The sequence below is a fragment of the Rattus norvegicus genome, chromosome 9 (assembly GCF_021556685.1).
Source record: "Rattus norvegicus strain SHRSP/BbbUtx chromosome 9, alternate assembly SHRSP_T2T, whole genome shotgun sequence".
Lineage (NCBI taxonomy): Eukaryota > Metazoa > Chordata > Mammalia > Rodentia > Muridae > Rattus > Rattus norvegicus.
Window position 1 is genome coordinate 112582034 of NC_141542.1, and position 7967 is coordinate 112590000.

General features: G+C 36.3%; 1 pseudogene across 1 annotated transcript in view; it reads right to left on the reverse strand.

Annotated features, from left to right (window-relative positions):
- Slco6c1l-ps1 (solute carrier organic anion transporter family member 6c1 like, pseudogene 1) overlaps positions 1-3516 on the reverse strand; it is an 89916-nt pseudogene extending 86400 nt beyond the window's left edge. The window contains exon 1 of the transcript XR_015628964.1: positions 3443-3516. The product of XR_015628964.1 is annotated as a solute carrier organic anion transporter family member 6c1 like, pseudogene 1, transcript variant X2 (transcript). The remainder of the gene's footprint in view (positions 1-3442) is intronic.
- Between the last annotated feature and the right edge of the window lie 4451 nt (positions 3517-7967).

The window sequence follows — 7967 nt, forward strand, 5'->3', positions numbered from 1 at the left end:
TTCTTGTTTGTGGCATCTGACCCTTGAAGTCACATGACATCTGAAATCCCTTCCTTCAGGCCCCTTATGCTAAGTGTACTTGCTACTTCTGGGGTTTTTCCAATTTTCCTGTAGGAGTCGTTTGCATTTTTCTTAAGGTTTCTTTTGCTTTTCATAAAGCTTAGTAGGTGTTAAGGTGTAGAGGGCACATGAAAGACCCTGTGCTGGGTTTTGCTGAGTTTCTAGGCTACCATCATCTCTTCTCTTTATTCAATGCTGAGCCCAATAGTATAATTTTCAAAATTACCAAGGGATTTTTACTTATTTGTTTGTTTGTTTGTTTGAATCATTTAGGAAAAAGATCTAGAGCAATCAAGGAATATTCTATTATTAATATTTTCAGGTCCACATCCATGGAAAAATCTTTGCTGGGAGATAGAGAGATGCCAAGCAGAGATTATGAGAACTGGATGTGCTTGCAGGGAACAGGGCTTTGACTTCAGTATCCACGTCATGGCTACCAATCATCTGTAAGTGCGGTTTCAAAGGGCTCAATACTGCAGGCATTTCACATGCACCGTACAGACATGACTAAAAAAATAGGTAAATAGATCTGACCACACTTTAATTTTAAGACTAAACCACTACCCAAAGACTATACATGGACAGAACTGGGGCTCCAACTTCATATGTAGCAGTGAATATCCTTGTTGGGGCACCAGTAGAAGGAGTAGCCCTTGGTCCTGCCAAAGTTGGGCCCCCGATGTAGGGGATTGTTGGGTGGGGGTTGTAATGGGGGTGAATGGGGAAGGGAACACCCATATGGAAGGGGAGGTGGAGGGGTTAGGGGGCTGATGAACAGAAAGTCAGGAAAGGGAATAACATTTGAAATGTAAATAAGAAATAACCAATTTAATAAAAATGGAAGAAAAAAATCTAAAAAAAAAATTTTAAGACTACAACTGTGTACCTTTACCATGTGCTAGGACATATTTGTGTCAGAGACCAAGTTACATGAACAAATTGTTTTGCTAAGAATATATTTATAATGATTAATTTATGGACGGAATACTTGCAAATTTTTAATTTTATTTTAACTGAGGTCATTTTTGATGAAAACTTTTGTTCACTGTAACACTGAGGTGTTAATATAGTAGCCATTTATTAAAGAGTGATTTTCTGGGGGCTGGAGAGATGGCTTAGCGGTTAAGAGCACCCGACTGCTCTTCCAGAGGTCATGAGTTCAATTCCCAGCAACCACATGGTGGCTCACAACCATCTGTAAAAAGATCTGATGCCCTCTTCTGGTGTATCTGAGGACAGCTACAGTGTACTTATATATATAATAAAATAAAATAAATCTTTAAAAAAAAGAGTGATTTTCTTTATGAAGTGTTTATGAAATTTTATTTTTTTCAATTTTTCACACATGGGGATGTCTATGAGTATGAAATAGAAGGAGATCAGAGTATAAGTTGCAGGAGTTTGTCCTTTCTATCATGTGGTACCTGACTTCCAAAGAAAGTTCTTTAAGGTTGGTGGCCAGAACCTCTATACAATAAGACATCCTGCTGGCCTTGTTCTACCTGTTTTAATATCATTATCATCTGCTTTTCAGAAATTCTAATCAAGATGTTTAATTCTCTGAGTTTGTATTAATTTTTACTATTTAAAAGCTAGACAGAACTCTAGATTCAAGTATGTCAAGATTCTACTGTTAATGTAATGTAGGTTTTCAGCAATGAATATATAAATAAATGTAACATTCTCAATAAAATATTTGCAAACTTTACATATATGTTTAAAAGATCCTTCTCCCTGATCAAGTAGGCTTAATTCCAGAGATGCAGATATAAGTCCATATATTTGATTCAATAAATATAGTTAACCACATAAACAGACTGAATGACAAAACCACACGGTCATTACAATACATATAGAAAAGGAATTTGACAAATGCAGTATCTCTTTATAATAAAAGTCTTAGATAATTCTAGAAATATAAGGGACACACCTCAATATAATACAGGTGATTTACATCAAGGTCACATCCAACATCAACCTAAATGGAAAGAAACTCAAAGCATTTCTACTAAAATTAGGTACAAGAACAAATGATTCTTTCCACACTTACTCATTTTAGTACTTGAAGTCTAACCTATGGCAGTAAGACAACTGAAGAAGATCAAGGAGATAGAAATGCAAAAGGAAGATTTCGAATTATCTTAATTTTCAGAATCTATGTTTTATGAATAAAAGACCCTAAAGATTCCACCAGCAAACCCCTACAGCCAATAAGCACTTTCAGCAAAGTAACAGAACACAAAATCAACACAGAAAATTAAGTGCCCTTCCTATATCCAAATTATACACAGGTTTAAAAGATCAGTTAAACAACACATTTCACAACAGCATCAAAAAATATCTTGAGTGAAAAACTTGTGTAATCACCCATCTCTATGGATCAGAAGAATTAATATAGTGAAAATGGAGATCATAACAAAAGCAAACTACAGATCCAACAGAAACCCATCAAAATCTCAACACTATTCTTATTTTTGCAAATAAAAACAAATGAATGTGCACACATGCAGAGAGAGAGAGAGAGAGAGAGAGAGAGAGAGAGAGAGAGAGAGAGAGAGAGAATCCTGAATAATGGAATAATTGCTGAATACCATAATCTCAAATTCTGTTATTAGTATAAACTGCATGGTCTTGGTATAAAAGCAGACACATTGATCAGTGGTATCAACCTGAAGACCCAGACATAACTCTACATGTATGGACACTGAATTTTTTTTACTAATAAACCAAAAATAAACACTGGAGAAAAGTTTATCTTCAAAAATGGTGGCGTTAAAAGTGGTAGCTGCAAGCATAAGAATGGAAATAGGTCCATAGCTGTCTCTTGGCATAAAAGTCAACCCTAAGTGGATCATTGGCCTCCATATAAAACCAGACATTCTGATCCTCAGAGAGGAGAAAGTGAGAGATAGGTTGAACTCACTGACACAAGAGGGAACTTGCTGGCAGGACTACCATAGGAAAGGCACAAAGACCAAGATTTAATTCATTGGGATCTCAAGAAGCTGAAAAGTAAGGCAAAGTGAGCAGCGTATCATGCAAGCAAGGCAGCAGCCAAAGGGATGGTTAAAGAGTTTTAGCAATTATACGTCCCATAAAATGTTAGTAGCTACATTACATGAAGAACCAAACTACTAAAGATCTTTACCAATGATATGGCCGATACAACAATATATAAAGGTTAATGAACTTCTAAGTAATGGTCTTGATCATATTTCAAACAGTAAAAATACATATGCACACGATAGATGTACTTATATTTATATACCCAGAGTTACGTACATTTTCTAAGGTAGTATTTCTGAGCTATTGAGTATATCTATTCAACAAGTATTCTATACAACATAAACCAAATTGAAAAGCAAATAGTATGACTTACACTGCATTTGAAGTTTCATCCTTAGGCTTAAGAACTTGGACTCCTAGTAAAAATCCTAGAATGTATCCCCCCATTTTTGCAGCTTCCCCGATACCTTGAAAATGAACACAGCACCAAACAGCTTGAAAATCAAAATAAAGGTAAACTCTCTGTGATGTACATAATTTTTCATGCTATTCTCTGTTACTTAACAGAGGGAAAATGGGTAGGAACAAAGAGGAAGAACTGGGAATGGGGGAATGGGCATAAAAGAGGGGGAAAGATATTCTTGAAACTATTTCTGGAGTTTATTCTAACAAGTTTCAAATTAATAAAACAGGAGCCTGGTGGGAAATTTATACAAGAGTTGATGATAGTCTTAGAGTTGATACGAGTCCTGAGCCACAATCATTGCTTCTTTGGGAACAGTGACTCTGTCCTGTTAGGACTCTATGTTGTTTGAGACAGACCTGTTCTTATCTCAAAGGTTTACACTTTACTCAGTCTTTACTGATTGTCACTGTTAATCACACCTGAGACAATCTCAGAGAACCACCTAGACTACTGACTAAGAGTACAACTGGGTGACATACTTTCTTATATAATCAAATATTAGATACTCATACAATTTAATTACGAATGTAATTGTCTCTTATTTCATGTATACATTAAATGTAACATAAACTACATTGTTTGGGGGGGTGAATCAATGCCTATTTAATGTAGGACACAGTTTACATAAGACATTGTAAATGGAAGAGATGACAGTGTGTTCCATTATCTCCTTCTCCCCCACTCTTCCCATCCTTCTTTTCCTTTCTTCTTCCTCCATATCCATTCCCCACTCTCTCAGGGAAAGAGAGACAGAGACAAAGAGAAAATTTTCCCACTTAAAACATCCACAGACTTTCTATTTCTCTCAATATTTTCAGTGGCATTTAGATGGTTTGTCTAGTGTTCAAAAATCTCACAATCAGATGTATCAATGTAAAATTAAAGTTATGCAAACATGTCATCACTCCTTAGAACAATGTCATCACAGAGTCAACAGTACCTACCTATCCATTAACCCACACAGAAATCTGATAATTATTCAAAATAGGGAATACATATTAAGAAAAACTTGCCTAAATACAAGCCAGCTGAGTATGTGGGAAGATGGTCAAAAATAAAGGTTGCACCAAGAATATAAATTGGCATCCCTGCAATTCCATGTATTTTCAGTCCAGCACAACTATCCGCTGACTTATGTCTTTCTTCTACGCACAACTCTTTTGAAAGATAAGAAACGTATTTTATTGAATTGAGTTCAAAGTGAAATGTACAATTAATTTTCAGTTGTTACCATCACCACTCTTATCTCTTTATATTGAGTGTAGCCATACAATTAATTCATGGTTAGATTCATAATAGAAATAGCACAATAAAGGAAAATGTTTGGGAATATTGGAAGTGATACACATATTGTGAAACTGTATTGAGTGATAAATATTTCTTTGGGTATTGTGTGGTCCTCTACTTATTCAATTTTGAAATCTTTTGAATCACAGGTTATTTCTTAATTTTCTTAGTCACATGGTTATGGGGTTTGTGTCTTTATATTTGTTTGTAGATTGGCAGAACTAAACTGGTGATACTAAACCATATCTACTGCAACCACCATAATTGAAATTTAAGACATGCTCTTAAATGTTATTGTAGAAACACTAATAAAGTGAATGTTACAAACTTTTACACCAATGAAAAGGTATGTAACATAGTTTCTTTGGAGCAATATGTAACTCGGTCAAAAATGGGAAGATTCCCTAAAATTGTGATTTAATGAACCCTACTTCTCCATTTTAAAATACATACTATGAGACTGACCAGCAGACCCCAGAGATCTCTCAGACACTGGACCATCAACCAGGCAGCATACACCAGCTGATATGAGGCCCCCACCACTTATATAGCAGAGAACTGCTGGGTCTGGGTTCAATCAGAGAAGATGAACTTAACCCTCAAGAGACAGTCGTTCCCAGGGAGTGGTAAGGTCTGGTGGGGAAGATTGAGGGGTGGGGATAATCTTGTGGAGACGGGGGAAGTGGTATGGGATGTGGAACAGTTAGAGAATTAGACCAGGAGGGGGATAAATCTGGAGTGTAAAAAAAAAGATTAAATAAAATTAAAAACAAAACAAAAAAATACATACTGTGTTCAATGGATTTTATGACATTTTTATACATTCATATGATGAATTCCTATAGATTATGTATCTTTAATATTTTTGTCTGCCTCACAGCCCTACTAACTGGATTCTACTTCACAACAGTTTCCCTCTTCTCCATTCATGTTTTTATTTTTAATGACTTAAAGAGTTGTTTACTGGATGACAGGTGAAGGATTATTTATAGGAGCATGGGCACTTTGCCAGGGACTCTACTATTGATCTCTCAGTCTCTCTCTCTCTCTCTCTCTCTCTCTCTCTCTCTCTCTCTCTCTCTCTCTCTGTCTCTCCGTCTCTCTCCAACATCTGTCTCTAGGACTGCATGGTGACTTGCAAGCTAATTTTCCTTCCATGTCACTGTGTTCAAAGACGCTATCTTGGGTAACTGGTGAGCAGACACTCACAGCTTCTGTAACTACAATGAAGGCTACAATGGCCTCCTCATGCCTATGTTCAATGCTTCACAGCACTTCTCACACCCTCCACCCCGTCAAGCTCTTTCATTATTCCTCCTCTTCTTCTGAAATGATCTGTAGTCCTGAGAGAAACCATTTATGGCTGAGCACTTAATGCTCATTCTTTAATTTTCATTGTTAATCGTTTTACTTTTTACATTTCAAATGATATCCATCTTCTCAGTTACCCCTCCACCAACACCCCTCTCTTTTTTCTGTAACCCTCCCTCCCCTTTGTCTCTATGAGGGTCTTCCTCCACCCATTAAGGACAATATCAACCAACTGGACCACCCACAGAATCCATGGACTAAGTCACCAACCAAAGAGTTTACATGGAGGGAGCCAGGACTCCAGATACAAATGTAGCAGAGGATGGCCTTATCTTTTTTAGTTCTTTTTGTTCTAATCTGTCTGGCTAATGTTTTTTAGTATGTGATCAAAATAATCCTTTAAAGTCCTGTTTGAATACTGTTATTTTTTTTAGTAATTATCTTTGACACTTATTTATCTATTTTATCTTTTGCAACATGCAACCTCTCAGTAAAATCACAATCTTGGTCAAATATCACTTTTTCATGGTCTCTAGCTTTACTTTTACAGCTGATGAAAACATGTGGCATTTAAAATCCAATTTGACTCCATGGCATATAGACTCAAGAAAGTCCTTCAGGGTCGTGACAGTCATAAAACGTAAGTTACCTCCTGAGTTCATTCACTTCTGTCTTGTTCTAGAATATTGAACTTGTCTACCTACTCCTAAGGATCACATTTCTCAGCTTTCCACTGAATAACAATTTTTAATCTTAAATATAAAAAAGAATTCTCCATGAAGGAAATGGAACATTATAAGTAACATAACAGTAGCATTTATAGAAACCCTCAAAAGAAAAACTATCAAGAAGTAGGATATGTTCAGTACCACAAGTACTCATTAAAGGTCAAATTTAACAACACACAAGGTTTAACTACAGTAAATAGCATGAGCTATATTAGTGACTTGACAGAAATAATTGTTATAATATTGTAGGTAAAACTACATTGATGTTGGCTGTAGAAATGTGTAGAAAATCAAGAATCAGGAAATTTTCTTTCCTGCTTAATGAAATGTATGAAAATGTACTCATGTATGAAAACATTTCAACAGGTGATTTAAAGAGTGAGAAGGACTTATTGCTGGAGAGAGGTCTTCAGCAATCCAGAGATTGGGTGTTCTTCCAGAGGACCTGGATTCTGTTTCAAGCAGCTAAAATGGCAGGTCAAACCCATCTGTGTCATCAGTTCAGGTGAATCAGACAACCTTTCTTGCTTTGGCAGGCGTCAGCAAGCACAGGGTGTGCACATATACATACATACAAAACACTCAAAGAGATAAAAGAATTATTAAATATTTTATGGAATTTAACCCCCCCCCATCTTTCCCAATTAAAATTCACTAATTATAAACAAATAGCAGTAATAAATTTGAGAGTGAGTAATTGTGGACTTAAAACGGTTGGGAGGGAGATAATGACACACTAGGGTTTGAGAAGATGAGATGGTGGGGGGGGGAGTTGGAAGACTGAAAAGGAAACTTGATAGTCATGTAATTTTATTTTAATTAAAAACAATGGGGGCTGGGGATTTAGCTCAGTGGTAGAGCGCTTACCTAGGAAGACCAAGGCCCTGGGTTCGGTCCCCAGCCCCGAAAAAAAAAAAGAACCAAAAAAAAAAAAAAAAAAAACAATGAAGATGCATTCAAATTTTTTTAAAATGCCATCAGAATAATTTGACTGTGCTTAATCCAAGCAGTAGAAGGAGATGAAGGATGGATGGGATTGGCTGCGCGCAGAAGGACCACTAGAGGGCAGCTCCTTCATCTTGACTGAGGGAGAAATGAAGAGTACT